This window comes from Balaenoptera ricei, chromosome 12 (genome assembly GCF_028023285.1).
Source record: "Balaenoptera ricei isolate mBalRic1 chromosome 12, mBalRic1.hap2, whole genome shotgun sequence".
Lineage (NCBI taxonomy): Eukaryota > Metazoa > Chordata > Mammalia > Artiodactyla > Balaenopteridae > Balaenoptera > Balaenoptera ricei.
The window spans coordinates 31,031,090-31,050,635 of NC_082650.1; the positions used below are offsets into that span (position 1 = coordinate 31,031,090).

Consider the following 19,546-nt stretch of genomic DNA (forward strand, 5'->3'; position numbering starts at 1 on the left):
GACATAACATCGTGGTAAATATAGTGTTGCTTATCAAAGTTCATCCAAAAATGCTGACCATTGCCAAAAGTCCCTTGATCCAGATGAAAACTAGTTGGTTCTGGCATTGTGTTAAGGCTTTGATGATGTTAAAATCGATGTGCACGATGGATTTCAAAGAACATTTCTCAGTAATTTTATTTCTGACTTCTAAGTTTGATTTCCACAACATTCTGCAATTAATTTTTAACGCTAATTTTGGCCTTGGGCTTTTAACTCCGGCTAGAAATTTTAAAAAATGACAGCAATAAAAACTTTAAAACCATTCTGTTGTCTATATTTTCATAAATTAGTCCTTTCCTCCCGAAAATAAGGACAACTCCAAGAAAGTAAAGTTATATGAGGATTACACTCTGTTGAAGTCATTGATGTACAAATTTTCTCCTCCTGGAGCACCTCAGACATTAAATTTGTAAACCAAGAATTTGACCCCAAGCACAGGCCTCACTAGCTGAATAACTTAGCTCTCTTCTGATATGAAGTAGACAATACCTTATTTAAACACCTGTTGAGCCACATCTTTTTGTTTGCTTGTCTGTTTGGTTTTTTAGGATGGGGAGAGTCAAATGCCCCTTAACTATCCTTGCATGTTTTGTTGAAGGGGGCAAGTCTTACTATAGTGATATCATAAAACAGAGCATGTGTACTTTAAAAGATAACTTGATATTGTTTTCCCCAGAAGAGTAGCATTTCTAGAAAGCCCATCCAATTTGATATCAAATGAAAGACTAAGAGGAGAATTCTGTTTCAACATGCCATAATGGGCACACCACAAACATAGGGTTTGTTAAACTACAGTTATTTTCACACTGCTGGTGGTTCTTCATGAAGATCACATAAGAATTAATTAAGTGCTCTTTAGATGGGTTTTGAAACATAGAACTTTTCTTAAAGTAATTACTGAACACATATCACTATGAAATAAGCCTTGGAAATGGATCCTTTCCCAATATATTTAATGAGCACGAAGTAGGACTTTCCCCTCTGTTTGTATTCCTAAGGAGATGAAATCTTTATTTTCATGTATAAAGGATCACCATTTTCTTAGTTGACTGACATCCTTTACTATTCCATTTTTTAAAGCATCCCATTCATTTTAGGACATATAATATACAATAAAAATTATGCTTATCAGTTAAGGAGAAAGAAAATTTATCAAAAACCTCTTTAATAAAATGAAAGACCCCAGACACTAAAACTAAAAAGAAATGTATCAGTTCCAGCTGGATCATCCAGGCTGGGTGATCCCATTTTCCAACTCTTGAAATTGTATCTTCCCCCTAGAAACTATTGATTTGAGATTCTTCATGCAATGGTGTGATAAGGGTATCCTCAGCAACTATACCAAAAGGTAAATAGGGTTGTTAAACATTGTGTATGTGATTCCACTAGTAGACTGAATTTTGTGTAATTTTACTCCCAATAAGAACAAATTTTGCATGAAACAATACAACAAAAAGCATTGGCTTCTGGGGCACAATGTAGGATGGCATCAGAGTGTATGATAACAACCTAAGTTGACATCCTTGTCACCGCCCCTTGTGGCTATTTTCCATATATTTTATTTCATCCTTTCTTATTTAATTAAAAAAAACTTGACCTTTACATATTTTTTATTCTTTTATTATTATGACTTTTAATAATGATTATTAAACTCAGTTTGTTATTAAACTGATGATCTTAAACTCTTCTTTTCAATAGAATGTTAACTCCTGGATAACTATATAAGAATAAATCCTAACCAGCCAGGCAGAGAATCGTCGTTGAAACAGATGTCATAAACCCAAATTCATGTAGAGGTCAAGCAGCAAATGTAAAAGAGTGACGAGTCTTGAGTGGAACAGGCAGGATTGTAATGCAGCAGAGTAGAGGGTAGAGAAGAAACGTGAGGTTTTGCATGTGAATTACTGTTATGTAGGAATGCAAATCGAGTATTGCCAGATCTTCCATTTGTTTTAGTTTTTTTGAGAGAAGAAAGTTTTTTTTTAAATTTATTTATTTAATTTATTTACTCTTGGCTGCGTTGGGTCTTCATTGCTGCGTGTGGGCTTTCTCTAGTTGCGACAAGTGGGGGCTACTCTTCCTTGAGGTGCGCAGGCTTCTTATTGCGGTGGCTTCTCTTGTTGCGGAGCGTGGGCTCTAGGCACGCGGGCTTCAGTAGTTGTAGCATGCAGGCTCAGTAGTTGTGGCTCACGGGCTCTAGAGCGCAGGCTCAGTAGTTGTGGCACATGGAGCCGTGGCATGTGGGATCTTCCCGGACCACGGCTCGAACCTGTGTCCCCTGCCTTGGCAGGCGGATTCTTAACCACTGCACCACCAGGGAAGTCCCAAGAGAAGAAAGATTTTTAGTTTGTGTGTGTGTGTAAGTAAAACCTTCTGATTAGTAAATAGCAGCCACAGTTCAAATTTGTACAAAGCACCCTGTAGTGCCCATATACATACACAATTTCAGTTGAGATACATCCCATGGACAGCTTCATCTGGGACCAAGAGGAAGAAAAGCTAAAGTTAAGAAAGAATCAACCCAAATTATGAAAATCCAGAAAAGACAGAGAGGCAGGTCCCATTTCTCTTCAGGCCAGATTTATTCTGTGTCAAGAAATGTCCAGTGTCAGAGGGGACCTTGCCCCTTCTTTTGCTAATCTATCATCGTGTAACAAACCACCCCAAAGCACAGCGGCTTATTTTGCTCACAAAGCTGCAATTTGAGCAGGGCTTAGTGGTGACAGGGCTTCTTTGCTCCACGTGGTGTCAGCTCCAAGGCGAGTGCTGGAGTCATCTGGAGGCTCTCTCACTGGTTTGTCTGACTGGCAGTTGATGCTGGCTGTTGGCTGGACCTCCGCTGGTACTGTGGCGGGAACGTGGCCTCTCCATGTAGCTGCCTGGCTTCCTCCCGGCAGAGTGGCTGAGGTCCCAAGAGTGAACATCTTCAGAGGCCCAGGTGGAAACTGGATGGCCCTTTATAATTTAGCCACGGAATCACGGACTGTGTCTTCTGCTGTAGTCACAGCCCCACTGGGTTGAAGAGAGAATGTAGACGCCACCTCAACATCATGCTGTGAGGAGGTCACGTGGGAGGGGAAGATATTAGTGTGGCCATCCTCGGAAAATCCATGCCACCACACCCATCGTCACCAACTTGCCAGTTCCCTTCCGCCACCGCTTCTGAGTACCTGTCTCCATGTAGTCGCTCTCTCTTGACGCTGCTCGGATTGGGAGGCAAGTGCTTACTTATTCACCTCTTTCCTCTCCCCGCCCCTTCACACACACACACACACACACACACACACGCACACACACACACGCGCGCACGCACACACACACGCGCGCGCGCGCGCACACACGCACACGCGCGCGCGCATTACTCACAAGAAGTTAGTGAATGGTTAGTCCTCCTAGTCCACATTCCTTCCACCCCTCCCCCCCGAAAAAGAGTTCTAAACTTCCACAAACCCACATTTTTCAGTGGCTGCTGATCACTAATTCAGGGCTGGACCCAATGAGACTGTCTCCGGAGGGCAGCGCAACATTTGCTTGGAGAGTTGTGGAGTGAAAAATCAGACTTTGATTTCCTTGCCTCAAGGCAGTATACTGGCTTGGACACCCTTAAAACCACACCCAGAGATGAGGTATTGTGGAAATTTGCCCTGCCTGTTTTGTAACCCTCCGACCCTGTCTGGAGATGTTTCTTCAAATGGTGTATAACCAGGTACCGTCAAAATGGGAAAGAAAAGAGAGAAACGGGGTTGTGAAGTAAAGCCAGTCCCAGTGTACCCGGTCAGGTAAATTGTTCTGGATCGGGTTACACTTGGGGGGACACGTTACCCCTGGGATGCTGCTGAGGTTAGTTTCGAGACAGTGTGTTTCACAGAACGGCCAGGGGTGGGGGTGGGAAGCGGTCTTTCCTTTTGCCTCGGCTTTGGAAAGCCTCACTATTTTGTCTCAATGAACTAACTCAGCCCTCACTTCCCTGATGCACTCGGATTCGTGTCCTTTCCTTGTACTTTGCCCCTTTTTGACACAGAGCGATCCCACCCCGACCCAAGCCACTTAGCAACTGTGAGTCCCCATTTGGGGGAAGTAATCGGGTTGATGAATGCCTAGTTTGTGTGAGTTGGAGAAGAGGGCAGCATTGTCAGATGTGCCTGTTGAATTTGCACAAAAATGGATTCACTCTTCCTTTGGGGGTGTAAATCGCTGGGGAATGGAGGCTGAAACCTATGTCATCATTTGTTACTGCCTTGCTGGTTGGCCGTCCCTACGACTGAAACTTTTCTGTGATGAGAAGGAAGTCTTCAGCAGCGGGGTAATTGCTGCAGGGCTGCTCCCTGAGGAAGTGCTTGGAAATTATGCTGTGATTTGAAATCACAGAAAACAGTGAGCATTCTTTGTGGTTAATGATGGGCTTCTTTTAAGTGCACCGGGGCCAATGGCAACAAAGAAATGTTTGGAAAGCAAATTGAAAAGCTGTAAGGGAAAGGCGAAGAGAGTGTGCAACCCTGACACAGCTCAGCTGGGGCTTTGTTAAGAGATATTTATAAATCTTCAAATTATGTCCTCTCCACCCCCCCCCCCATCAATTTCCAGATGAGGAAGGGACCTCTCCAAGCTTCATGCTTTGTGCATTAGTAATAAGTACATATGCACCAATGTAAGCTGGAACGGGAACACACCAGGACACTTTTCAGCTGTGCGGTTCTCCCTGGAAGAGCAGATGATTTCATAGCGCCAGCCTGAGGAGATGGCAGAGTAAGAGCCAAGAGAACAGTGCGCCTGAATTGACCGTCAAGGTTTAAGACTTCAGGCAACCAACAGCCTGTTTCTGGATTCTTGGAAGGAGAGGGAAGAGTCCACTTCAAAGAAAGTGAACGGTGGTTTATTGATTCATCATTTGTAATAGAGCCCTGTTAAAATAAAGTTGCTGGCAAAAGGAGTGAATTCATTATATATCATGTTTCTGGAAATGTTTGATCCATATGTAAAAACAAAAGACATAAAACAAACAAAAAACACCTCTGCCTATGGATGCCTCACAGTGCTGTTTATTGTAACTTTTAAAAAATAATTAGTACAGAACTTTTAAGCAGAGAATATTTCTCCAGGAAACCTCTTCCCAATCTATGTCTTTTTAACTTGTTAAGTTTTAAAATAGACTGGGAAAAAAAAGCTTCACATTAGGACAACATACAGCACACACATAAGCAGAGAATTCTACAAAAATAAAAATAACTTCAAATATATCACTTTTTGTTAACTGTAAAAATGGGTGATTATATATGAGTGCTGTGCAAATAATGTATAGACCAAATTTAATTTACTACTGAGGTCTTTTGTAGTCATCTAATGTAGCCAAAAATTATGAGAAAATCTTTAAACATTGTTTGCTTTTACAAGTTAAATGTTGATGTTTTGGGCATTTACTTGCTGCTCGTAAGAGCTCAGAGTTCAGTTGATTCCCCTTAAATTTCCTAAACCACCCCCGCCCCAATTTTACAGTTAAGAAACTAGGCCTTAGTTACCTATTAAACGACTTGTTGGAGGCCATACAGATCAGTAGCCTGGATTCATTTCCTCTTAGTCCTGGTTTGGTGGTCTTTCTTCTCCTACAAGCAACTGGTAGCTTACATAAAAACATATTAACAGTTTTCTTCCTCAACAGTGAAAAAACATGTTAATAAAATGCATTTTTAAAAAGTGATAAAATCATAGTATCTCTCTTACTACATTTGTTGTACTATGAATGTCATAGGTATACATTTCTATGATGTGATTTTTCATTCATGGAGTTCTTGTTTTTTTTTCTGGTTGTGTAGGGTCTTAGTTGCGGCATGTGGGGTCTTCGTTGAGGCATGCGGCCTCTTCGTTGTGGTGCGCAGGCTTCTCTCTAGTTGTGACATGTGGGTTTTCTCTTCTGTAGTTGTGGTGCGTGGGCTCTAGGGCACGTGGGCTCTGTAGTTGGCGGCACGAGGGCTCTAGTTGAGGCACATAAGCTCAGTAGTTGTGGTGCACGGGCTTAGTTGGCCCGCAGCGTGTGGGATATTAGTTCCCTGACCAGGGATCGAACCCTTGTCCCCTGCACTGGAAGGCAGATTCTTTACCACTGGACCACCAGGGAAGTCCCTCGTGGAGTTCTTAATATATGCCATACATTATGATAAGTCCTTAAAGTGTGATATCTCATGTAATTCTCTCAATAGCCCTATAAGGTCAATATCTTATTTCTCCCATTTTGTAGATGTATAAACCTGAGGCTCCAGGCCACACAGCATGAGAATCACTTGGGACTTTCATATGACTGTTTTGGTAAAGTACTCACCGAGAGGCAGAGAATGTTAGAATGTTCATTCATTCACTTGACCAATATTTACTGAAGATTTATTGAATCTTAAATCTGCCTAGATGCTGGGGATATAGCATTTAGTGAGAGGAAATCAGTGGTATCAGGGGGCTCACATTTTGATGGGGGATAAACAAATAAACAAGCAACAAAAATATCAGAAAGTGGTAAGTGCTGTGCAGAGAATTAAAATAGGGTGATGTGATAAGGAGCAACCGTGTGGCTGTTTGAGATTGGGATGCTTATAATCAAAGCACGAAGGAAAACAACTATCCCAAGTTCTAAAGGTTGTCTTTCAAGGTTAACCATAGTGTTTACAATTCAAAATATCATATACTATGAAGAAGATTATCTGGCATGGGCATCAAAGGACTCAGTAGACCTTGAATATAGGAGACTGCCTACCTGGAGGAAATATAATTAATGTGTCTGAACCGCATGAGCTCTCTTTTCCATTTCTGTGGCATTGTTACACAGATGTTTAGTAAGCTCAACTAGAGTCTTTCAAGCTTTGATCTAGAGACTCGGTGATTTTATAGGAGTTTCTTTCTTAATACTAGGTATGAATGTTTTTCTCTTATACTCTGTGTTCTTTCTCGTCTTCAATAATATGAGAGAGCTAAAGGACTTTGAGAAGCTAGAGCAACAAAACCACATGCGTCTGGGGAAGATTTCCATCTTTCAGGCAAGTTTTAGACTAAAACTTGGAAGTCTCAGTTTCTTAGATACAACTAAATTGCTACCATTTTTCCCCCTGCAAACTTCATGCACAGAAACCCACTCATACAAGGAAGCTCTTCGTAGATGAAACCATGTAGAAGCAAGGCCTCTGGTACTTTGGACATCCCGATCCCTTTGGGTAGGGCCAAGATGGATCTGTGCTACGGTGGATTGGAATCCAGTGGTGAGCAGGCAGAGCTAATGGAAGACTGAGAACTGGGAAAGATACTTCCTACGTCAGAAATTCCCAGATTTGCGCGTTAGAATCTCCTGGGCATCTTTTAAAAATTTCACCATCCAGGCAACCCTCATCCCTCCTTAATACCCATTAAATCACAATCTCTGGGGGGGTGGACACAGGCATTAATATATTTTAAAGTTTCTTAATTGACTTTGTGAAGACAATTCTGAAATGTGCAGACAAGTTCAGGAACTACTGACCTTATGTGGTTAGGCTCTTTGATCAGAATCAGGTGACTCCTGTGTGGTCCACCTATAGAAGCTTGGAAGATTCCAGGTGCTGGGCATGGGGACGCATAGCAGGATTCTGGACAAAGCAATTCAGAGTGACCACTTGATGTTTGAAGCAAGGGCAAACATATGCTTAGATATTTAAGATTATATTGTAAAGTAGAAAAATAAAGTGGGTTTTTCTAGAATTGAAACACTTCTGAAATGTTCAACAAATTTGGTGATAATTCTAAGTATTTTCTCAAAAGTACATGCTGAAACGAGAGCAGCAATGGAAGAACTGTGGGTAGTGGTGTATTTTAAAACATGCTGAGCCAGAGATCTCCCTCCTCCTCATAGCCCTCTACCATTCCTACACACCTTTTGTCAGTTGGTACTAGCTGCTGTATTTCTAAGCAACAGGAATATCTGCCCACACAGAGTCTAAAATTCATAAGTTATATATGGCCACAGGGCATTAAAGGAATATTAATAAATGAAAGTCTTAGATAATTTCTCAGCCTGTTCAAGAGGCGTGTTCTGCTCTAAAATCTTTTTTTAGAATTACCAGTGACAATATGGACTCCCTTTGTACTTGGAAAAATTCTGAAGTGTCTTTCTAGTTACGCAAATAGATATTCTTTTCCTTCCCTCCTTCATTTTCCAAGGTTACTAATAAGAAGTGAAATGCCCTAAAGCTGTAGTTGCAGTAGGGAGAAGGAGGAAAAGGAGTAGGAGTGGTGGAGAATTAGTGTTTTATTAGGGTGTGGATGGAACGTTTACAGGTCTATGAGTACGTCAGTGCTGCCACAATCTTCCCCGAGGGACCAGGAGAGAGTCCACGTGCCTGGCGGGTCCTCAAGAAATACCTGCTGAGCAGCTAAAAGCAGGCAGTCCTGCTCTGAATCCCAGCACTGCTTGCTACTTACTCCTTGTGTGGCCCTTGGCAAACTCTTTAACGTCTCTAAAGTGACAGTTCCCTTTATGAAGAAGGGAATTATATCTAATGCATGGGGTTTTTGTGAGGATTAAATGAAATAGGCATGTAAAGCTCTTAGCAGAGTATGTGGCACATTAAAAGTACTCAATAAATACAAGGTATTATTATAATGAGCCACTTAGTGAAATATCAGAATTGTCAGATGATTACATGGAGAGAAACGTCCCGGATTTTCAACTTGGGGAAAAATATCTGTTGAAGGAATAGATGGGGGAGATTCATAGTAATTTTTGAGGAAGTTCAAGGACAAACTTTAAGCAACTGGTTTGTGAATGCTTGGCCCTAAGCAATTGGTTTGTGACTAGAGGTCAGCATGGTTTCAATAAACACAAGTTATACTCACAAGACTGCATTTGCTTTTGCATTTGATTTGCTGAACCTGTAGTTGTGGTAATAAATCAATGGTGTGTCTGAATGATTCTAAAGTAATTGGCAGGTCTCTTAGGATGTCACAGCATGTTGATAACAGACTGCCTACATTAGTCCACAGAATAAGGACTCAAAAGATAGTGATATATTAAAATAATGGAAGGAAACTAAAAGTTAAAAATTCACTGAGAATACAAATAAAGTTAAACACTTGGTTTAAAGATTAGTTGTGTATGTACAAAATGTGTAAAATTGGACTTAATTGGAATTCATATGAAAAAGGTCTAAATATTAGTTCTTCTTAAGCTCAAAAGATGTGCTTGTTGAACACAAATATGCAATATTAGCCTATAAACTCTACGTTTACATTAAGGGAAGTAATACTGACATTGTAATCTGTACTAGGCTAACCATAACGGAAGATACCTTCTTGAATAACTTCTTTAAAGGATGTGTGGGTGAACTGGATCATTCTAAAGGGGAATTACAAGGATGATTGAAATCTCTGGAAATTGGGGTACTTGAGTAATGGGAGACCACTGGCAATGTTTGCTTGGAAAAAGAACAATTAGAAAAGACATGATCATTGCCTTTGAAATAGTGGACAGTCTTCCTCAAGAAATATGGATTAGATGCTACCTATTAGGTTCCAGAAGGAAGAAAAAAGACCCAATTAGTATACTCTATTTTAGGTTAGTATAAGAAATACATTTCTGACCATCAGAGGTATTAAAATTGAATGAGTTGCCTTGTGAGATTGTAAACTCATGAGCTTTGTCACTGGAGGTATTGAACACCGTGTGATCCTCTCTTAAAAACATTTTTGAGAGAAATCCTCTTGATGGGAGCTAGGATTAGGTATCCTTCAGGCTGTCTTCCAACTTGAGTGTGACGCTGAAAAGAAATTTACTCCACAACCTTGCTTTTAGGTTATTCTAGAAATTAACAGAAAGGAAGACATTAGCAACTATGAAACTGTCTATGTTGTTTTTTAACCTGCCTCAAGAAGTTCTGCTGTCTCTGTGGATAGGTGTGCATTGAATCTTTACATTAGTTGTGAGAGTATTTCATTTCTTTCCCTACTATATATTTCAGTATACTTGAATTATATTAGTGAGTATATGTTTATCATATATAGTGAATATGTATTCATTTTGAAACCGAAAAAATGAAAAAAAGAATGTCTTATGACTTGTATATACTCAAAAGAATTGGAGGGCTTCAGGAGCCTTTATATTCAAGGCTGAATATAAAGTCAGTAAGTTTCAGAAACTTGGTTGATGCATTTTTTTGATCTAAGAATAGTCTACATATTCTCTGCCTCCTGACCTTCTCCTCTGGATGTCTAGGTAGCATCTTAAATCTGCTTCCTCCCCAGCCTTCCCCATCTCAGTAAATGGCGCCTCCAGGTACCTCCAGTCAAAAATTAGGAGTCATCCTTGTTTCTTCTCCTTCCTTCTTCCCACATATAAAACCCACCTCTTCAGATTCTATTGACTCTTCCTCCAAACTAAATCTAAAACCTGCCCACGTCCCTTCAGTTTTACTACTACCACTCAAGCTTGAACCCCTGGGACCACTGTGTGACTCCTGTCTTCTGACCATGGCTCTTCTTTTTTCTTCTCTTCATTCTCCACATGGTAGCCACAGTAATACACACACACACACACACACACACACACACACACGTATATATATATTTTCATGTCAATCAGAATATGTCACTTTCTGCTTCAAGCTCAAATAACTTCTATATAAGTTTAGTATAAATCTGAACTCCCTATACTGACCCATAAGGCGTCACAACATCTGGGGCCTCATTTGATCCCTGTTGACCTCATTTTTCTGTTCCGGGCACTACAGTTCAGTCACCCTGGCTTTTATTTGCTTCACCAAACTGGATAAACCTCGCCTTGCCCCCTTCTAGGTCCTTTCCAATAGCTGCTCTCTCTTCCTGGACCTACTTCCTCCTCACTTTCCATGGCTGGCTCCTAACTGTAGTTTATTTCTCAAAGTAAGTCTCAGTGTCTCAGTGGTGACTTTTCTGATCCCTCAACCCAAAGGCTTTCCAATCTGTGTCTAGAATCTCTGTTTTATTTTCCTATAAGCACTTATCAAGATATTTTTGGTTATATTGTTATTTAAATTTAAAAAATTGTCTGCTTATCCTGCAACTCCACTATCAGTTTGATTATAATAAGGACTTTGTCTTATACTGTCTATACTGTACAGTCGTGTGCTCTCAGCCCTACAACAGGGATGAGGAATAGTAGCCATGCAATAAAATATGTGTTGGAAAAAAGGAGAGGAAGAAGGAAGGGAGGAAGGGACGGAGGAGGGAAGGCAGGAAGGAAGGGGTCTTCTCTTCAAAATTTATTCCTTTCATAAACTGGTCATGGAAAATTAAGAGAAGTCATCCAAATTTTTTTAAAAATTAAAATGATGGAATACGTTGAAAGTAAAATAACATCTTATGTCAATGGTAAGATTTGAAATTGTTTTTTCCATTGAAGCCTATCGTTAGAGATCGGGTCAAAGTTTTCATTTTACACTTTATCTGATAATTCTATAATTATAGCAAAGTCTTAAATGACCTATATGAAAACTAAAATGAGATGATTGGCTGTGGGAGAAAATTCAGGATGTGTATTTCCAGAAGGTGGCACTTAAAGGACAAACAGATTGCTCAGGTGGGCCCCTCACTGGAACGCAAGCTAATAGGGCTCACATTTTGGCGTTCTGGCAGCCATTTAACAGATCCCTTCTTAGAGCTAGAGAGTTTCAGTTTTATCTGAAGTGGTTTCTGGAAGGCAAGCCCCTTCTGTTTTGACATTCCTCTCAAATTTCCAAGATTAGCGAAGAAATAACTTATTAAAATCAGCTTATACTGAAATCTGAAGATTATGTTTATATAGTTTGTTTATACGGTTTTATGGTTTTTTAGGATCAAAGATTCTCTTGAACACAAAAATATCTATTATTATACTATCAATATTATTAAACTACCATAACACTTATTATAGAAATGGATATTACAAACAGAAATGTTTGAAATAACAAGGCTTTTGTGATTTAGAAAAAGAAGAAAAACTACAAGCACCTGTTGAAGAAAATGATGACAGATGGTAACATTTTTCTCAAGGTTCCCTCTGCAGCTGTGCTTACATTCAGTTCCCCAGGCTGAACCGGGGTTTATTCATATCTTTTATTACACCCATAAGAGTTTTCACTTCATCCTGTTTAACACAGCCCCGGTCAAAGCTCTTTTCGTTAACAGAGATTTTACTCAAGAGAGGAAAAAAAAGACTGACAATGAGTGAGAACCAATTTCACATCTGTGTAATCATGTTTTTTAACGAGAGAGGTCGTAGCAATCTTGTGGATTATCAAAGCTAGTGTTTTTGGTTTGTTATCTTAGTTTGAAGGTGGCAGTCACTAGTCTGGCTACCATGCGAAATGCTAATGCCAGTTTCTGCTGATGCCGTCTTTACTATCGCCACACAGCATTTTGAAACCTCAGTAATACACTTTATCATTTATTTCAAAGCATACATGTTCAAAAGGAAAAATATCCTGTGAGAATATGCTTCAGAAGTAATATTTTATTTATTTATTTTGAATTTTATTTATTTATTTATTTATACAGCAGGTTCTTATTAGTTATCCATTTTATACCCATCAGTGTATACATGTCAATCCCAATCTCCCAATTCATCCCACCCCCCCCACCACCCCACCTTTCCCCCCTGGTGTCCATACGTTTGTTCTCTACATCTGTGTCTCTATTTCTGCCTTGCAAACCGGTTCATCTAGAAGTAATATTTTTATGACACAACTGCAGGTTAATTTTATTGCCAGAGTCTAATTATCAACTCAATTTTCAAAGGTAACAGCTAATATTTTATCTTTAAAAAGTATAAACAAGGTTAATACATGATTAATATAATAATCCGCAATAAAAACAAAAAATAATACCTCAATGACAATTCATATTGAAGCTGATATTTATGCAGATATTTGAGTTAGAATATGATTGAAATCCACATAAAACCATTTATCTAGGGAAATATTACTTCACATTTCACTTTATAGAACATTAAAAATGAATAAGTACAAAGAAGAATGACTTCTGCATACCAGCTTTTATATTTACACAATTAAAAGCTCTACATATTTTTATTCTTGAATGCTTACAAAATCTCTATAGGATCATGATTCTCTGAATCCTCCTCAACCTTCTTGCCCTCATAAAGTCAATTTTTAATGATACTTAATCGGAACCTACTTTTATTTATCAGCATTTTATGTTACATTTATAGTTTATAAATATATTTAATACATATATCATACGATGAGATTTTTATAATGGCTGTTATTTTTATAATCAGACCATGACAATGAGAGTACACTGTGATCAATACTTCTATTTTTATTTTATAAGTCCTGGAATATCAAACACTACAGCAAGGTGGCTGAGGAATGGCCTTCACCATGGATGTACAGTGAAGCTGCATCTGGCCCCATTTGCTAAATGGGATGGGGAGTGGGAGAGAGGGGGACCATTTTGTTCGAATTCTAAAGGTGAAAATCTGATAGTAAAACTGACCTGGAAAATTTCCTTAAATAGCCCATAAGTACTATACTGTATGGTTTTGTGAATGTAAATTTCTAGCTGATGTTATCAGTATTCAATTTCTTAGTTGGTCAATGTTTTGCTGTTAATTTCATTCTCCATTTTTTTTTCCCCTAGAAGATGATAGTAACAAAGTAAGTATTCCATTTAATTATCCCCTTGTATAACATTTATCTCTTTGTCAAACTGTCAGGAAACCCTTAAACTCACTAAATATACTTTTTTTTGATTTGGCCAATCCGCAGGATAAATTCTCAAGATTGTTCTCTGACTGACTCGCTTTCTTTTCCTCCTTCCTTCTTCCGTTTTTCCTCCCTCCCAGGGAGAATAATTGAATGATAAGAAATTTGAGACCCGGATTTTTTTTGCCTTTTTCTCTCCTCTTGCCTCATTTAATTGTGCTTTTAAGGTTTGCCAATATGCCATTTCTTACAGTATAATATTGACACCATCAATCCTGTTTGATTATAGTTCATGTATCTTCTTAATACAGGCTGAAGGAAGAAAGTAGGTGCTACTGCCGGATATTTTGCTCCCACCAAGTTAAACTGTTCCTTTACCAAAGATGTGAATATCGGAGGATAGGTTATGGGTCCTTATCTTTTAGTTTCAAGATTATCCCCTCATTTAGATTTAACAAAAGGAAAGGCAGGATTCTTCTTTCAAAACTGCACATATTTAATGAGGCTCTGCAATATGCAAGTCCCTCCATTAGGCACTGAGGATATAAATTAACATCGGAAAACATTCTAAAATAGGGTTTCTCTTTCTCAGATATGTTTTTTTAAAAAATTTCTTTAAAATAGGTAGGGAATACCATCCTAGTGTAAAAGGATTTCAAAGAGCTGTTGCATGTGTAAACTCTTTTTCTAAATGTTGATGTCAGTTGCATAAGATTCATGTCCATTTAGGGGCTAAAAGGTCATAACAGCGTTCCCAAATTTCAGTGCCAGATGTGTCTGCATCACAGGTCATGCAGACCCAAACTCATTCTAGCATCTGGTTAAACACCTTCCACACCAGGTCTTAACCATATGTAAATATAATTGAGAGCAAATGGGAAAATAATCTATTGTTCCCTTTTTTTGTTCCATTTACAATGTAAACAACTTTTCTAAAGGTATAAATTTATAACTGGATTAACAGGACTAGCTGTCTATTTCTAGGCAATTACCACTGGTTGAGAAGATAATGCTGTGTCTAGAATATATTGCATGCTACGCGGGAATGGAAATAGAGGAATAAAAATTCAGAGAGGGAATGATCACTTCCAGTTGGAATGCTCAAAGAAAACTTCATAGGGGAGATAGAATCATGAGTCTTGGAGAGTAGGAAGCATTTCAGTGGAGTTGTTTCTGTGGGTGGAGGTAGTGGAGTGGATATCTCAGTGGGGTGAAGAGAGTGGGGAGATAAAGAGGAAGAATGAACAAAAGCAAAGGGCTTGAAAAAGGTAGATTATTTGAGGGGAATAATAAATAGATAATAGAGATCATGTGGTGAGATTTTTTTTTTTTTTAAGTCTTTATTGAATTTGTTACAATATATCTTCTGTTTTTATGTTTTTGGTTTTTTGGCCACGAGGCGTATGGGATCTTAGCTCCCCAACCAGGGATCGAACCTGCATCCCCTGCATTGGAAGGTGAGGTCTTAACCACTGGACAGCCAGGGAAGTCCCATGTGGTGAGATTAATGATAGACACTCTGGAAAACCAGGTTAGGCTAAATTCTAGAGAAACTTGAATCTAAATTATAGAACTTTGCACTCTATACTGTTGAATAAAATGTAATGACACATTGAGAGTGATTTTCAAGGAAGACCTTGACAAAAGTATGAGGTGATAGAATCTGAACTGAGATAGGAGAAGCTGAACGGAGCAGAAGTAAAAGCTGGGTTATTTTTTTAAAGGAGGAACTGATAGGAGCAGAGATTATCTGTGGAGGTGTGAGTAGTAAAGGAAGAAGTTAATAAAACTGTGGTTTTGAATTTGGATGGTTGGGAGAATGGCAGTACCAGGAAATAAAAATCCTTATAGATAAAGGGTGAATACAATTTTGGATACATTGCACGTGAAAAGACGGTAAGCCTTCCAAGTGAAGGTATCCAATGGACTTTTGGGTATGTAATCCTGAATAAAGGTGATGATTGGAAACTCCTGGAGTAGATGAGATTCCCAAAGGATGAAAGATGAAGACAGTGTAGTATAATGTCAAGGACAGAAGTTCCATGACCGTAGTTAGGGAATGGGAATAACAGAGACAAACTGTCAGAGGCGGACAACCAACAATGGAACCTTCTGGAAGTGGGGAGTATGGACATCCTTGCCTTATTCCCAGGACTTACTTGTTCCCAAACTTAGTGGGGAAGAATTCAGCCTTTCATCGTTAAGTGTGATATTAGCTATAGGTTTTTATAGATTCCTTTTATAAGGTTAAGGAAGTACCTTCTGTTGGTAGTTTACTGACAGATTTTACCATGAATAAATGTTTTAAATGGATTTTCTACATTATTGAGATGACTGTATGATTTTTTTCTTTTTTAGAGTTTGGTATAATGAATTACATTGATTGATTTTCTAACATTAAATCAACTCTGCATGGTCATAATATCTTTTTTTCTTTTTTTTTTTAACATCATTGGGTTCTATTTGCTAATACGTATTTTTAAGAAAATTTGCAGCTAGGCCCATGAGAGATATTGATCTTTTTTTTGTAGTGTCTTTGATTTTGTTATCAGATTAATGCTGGTGTCAAAAAATGAGTTAGGAAGTATTCCCTCCCTTTTATCTTGTGGAAGAGTTTGTGAAGAATTGATATTACCTCTTCCTTAAATATTTGGTGAAATTCCAAGTGAAAACACTTTGGCTTAGAATTTTCTTTGTAGGAAAATTTTTACCCATAGGTAGACTATAGGACTATTCAAAGTATCTGTTTCACTAAGTTTTGCTGGTTTGTGTCCTTCAAGTATTTTGCCTGTTTCTCATCTAATTTATTCAAGCTTTTTACATCAAGGTGTGCATAAAATTATTAACCTCTTAATGTTTGTAGGATCTACTGTAATATTTCTTGTTCATTTCAATTACATCTATTTGTTTTCTGCTGGTCCCATTTACTCTTTGTTTTATATTTCTCTTTTCCTGCCTTATTTTAGATTGACTTTTTTATGATTCCATTAAGTAATATTATTTAGACTAGAAAGAAGGCAAGATGTGAGCTCTCATGTATCATAACTGAAATTCTCTCAATGAAGGGAGAAGTATGATCATAAGCTGAGGTTGGGGAAATGTTGGCATCTTATATAGAGAAGGTTTAGAATATTTGTCTCGGGAGGTCTCCCAGGAAAAGTAAGAGATTAACATGTGGATATCCAAGCATTAGTAAGGGCACAGCTAATTAAACAGGTAACTGATAACACTATTTGGATAGCTAAGGTGTACAATGGTCAAATCTGAAGATGTCTCCAAATAGACCCTAAAAATTGGAGAATGCAAAGAAACACTTATGGAATTACAGTGGTGATTAGGCTATTTCACATTTCAATTTTAGTTTTATTCAAATCCATTCATATTTTCCCTCAATGAGGTTGAAGATATCAGCTTGTTTTAGACAACCACATTTTTCCAGGAGTCCAGAACTTTGACATAATTGGCATCTGTCTTTTCTGAATATTGAACACTCAGTGGTTTACACGAGGCAGATGAGCTCAAGGGATTTTCAGTAAGTCCTGAATGAAGTTTCTCCTGCTTTCTCATAGCTAAGTTATCTGAAAAGCCAGAAAAAGGTGGAATAGCTGAAAGGAATTGGTTTTGGTGAGTGGAAATAAAACAAATGGAAAATTGGCAAGCCAGCTGGATATTTTGTGGGACTAAGGTTTTGGAAACATATTTGCAAGACTAGGATAATTATTCTACTCTTTGAACTGATTACATTTTGTACTGTATTCCTTTTGTTTGCAAAAACTGACTACTTGAATCACGTAATGAAATGTGAGCTTGGTGTAAAGGCACAGTTAGTTTATATAAATCCCTTGTTGTCCACAGGCATTGTTATTTCATTTACATACTGAAATCTATATGATCAAAAGTGGGAAAACCATAGTATCATAGGAATATTTCATTTGAATTGCTTTCACAATTACAGCTGGTTCTCAGAAAAAAATTTTGGACAAACCCTGACTTCAGCAGTAGAAAAAGTTAACATTTTATGTGAAAAAAACTTGATAAGATGATTTTGTAGCCAGAAAGATATAAACTAACCCGTCCTTTTCCAGCAGTGGCCACTATGATGTAGAACAGTAAAGAAGGACACAGGCTTGGATCTGACTGCCTAGGTTTCAATACTGGCTTTACCACTTACCAGCTGTGTGACCCTGGGCAAGACGCTAACCTCTTTGTGCTTCATTTTATCTCATACACTTGATCTGAAGATTAAATGAGTTAATACGTGTAACATGATTAAACTATAGAATGTACACAGTAAGTTGTAGTTGTTACCAGAGTGAAAGAGGTTAGTTAGGCTCTGTGCATTACCGATAATGTGGGGTCTGAACAGTATCTAGATCTGGTACCCTGGATATCAAATTTACACACACTTGATAACTAATTTAAAAAGGTGCTAGGAGGGAATTCTCTGGTGGTCCAGCGGTTAGGACTCTGCGCTTCCACTGCAAGGGGCACGGGTATGATCCCTGGTTGGGGAACTAAGATCCCACATACCACATGGCCAAAAAAAAGAAAATAGATGCTAGGAATAGAAATGCCAAGTACCATCCATTTGAGTATGACGGTTATAGACAATTTAAAGTTCTTCTCTTGTACACTGTATTTTCTCTGTCAAGCATGCAATCATTTCTTCAAATGTAATTTTAATGTTAGAAAAACTAATTATAATTATGTTTCAACATGTATATTCTAAATCAGGTCTTTGTGATTATCAAAAATAAAATACCCTTATGTACTGAAAAACCAGTATAATTACGGCAAATTTTGTGTCTTCTATAAGTGATAAAAATTAACAACGCGATTTTTATAACTCTCAACATAGAAAGCTAATGGTAAAAAGCATGGAGAATATTTTCGGGAAAAACCAAACTCTAATTGCAGAAGAGGGAAGGAGATTGGCATTGAATGAGCTCTAACCATGGTTGGCAGTTTTTTCCCTCATATACTATTTCACTTATTTATCTTTCAAAATCCACAAAATAAGTATGTATCATCTCAATTTTATTAATGTTAGAACAGAAGTTCAGAGTTTGACTTCAACAATTCGTCAAGACATTTCAGAGTAGAGCTGTGGGTCAGATCCTAGTCATTTGATCTCAAAGCCCATGCCCTCTCCATTGCATCTGTCTGCCTCCCAGAAGTGATCTTACACCATTGAACAAGCTTAGTATGAAAATTATAGCTGAACCACCAAAACAAAATGTCCCTAGCTTTTCAATATCTTATAATTCAACTAGTGTCATTTTTTTCCATATTTTCCCATTGCATTTCATTTTAATAAACATATGCCATTAAAGCTCCTACTAAAACAACCTATAATCTCAGGATGGGTCTCCTTGCTTTTAGGAGTGCAGAAGGGAAGCACCATAAGGTATAACAGTGGAAAAGTGCTGACCCTGGCCCTGGTCCTTGTGTTGCCATGAACTAGTTATTTGATTTGGAGCAAGCCATTTCCCAGTGTTGAAGTTCTTTTCATTTGCAGAATGAGGAAAAAGTACTCAGCGATTGCGAATATTCATTCATTCCATCTCTTTCAATGCTCTGTGGTATTATAAATCCATTACTGCCTTTTCCTGAAGGGCCAGAAGTTCAAATATGGACCAGTTTCCTAGGGAACTCTCCCTAGTCCCAACTATGGAGTATCCCATACTCCAGCCCCTTGGAAATTCCCAGGACTTAAAAAATGACTATAAATACAGGGTTTTGTAATAAGCAAACTGAGAATTAATTTTTTAAGGTGATATATGTACACTCAATCTAAATTATTTTCACCCTGAATT

The 19,546-nt window shown here is 38.3% G+C and overlaps 1 protein-coding gene across 1 annotated transcript in view; it reads left to right on the plus strand.

Moving 5' to 3' along the window:
• The window catches only part of MOXD1 (monooxygenase DBH like 1), a 78,969-nt gene that overhangs the window by 1,210 nt on the left and 58,213 nt on the right, over positions 1-19,546 (plus strand).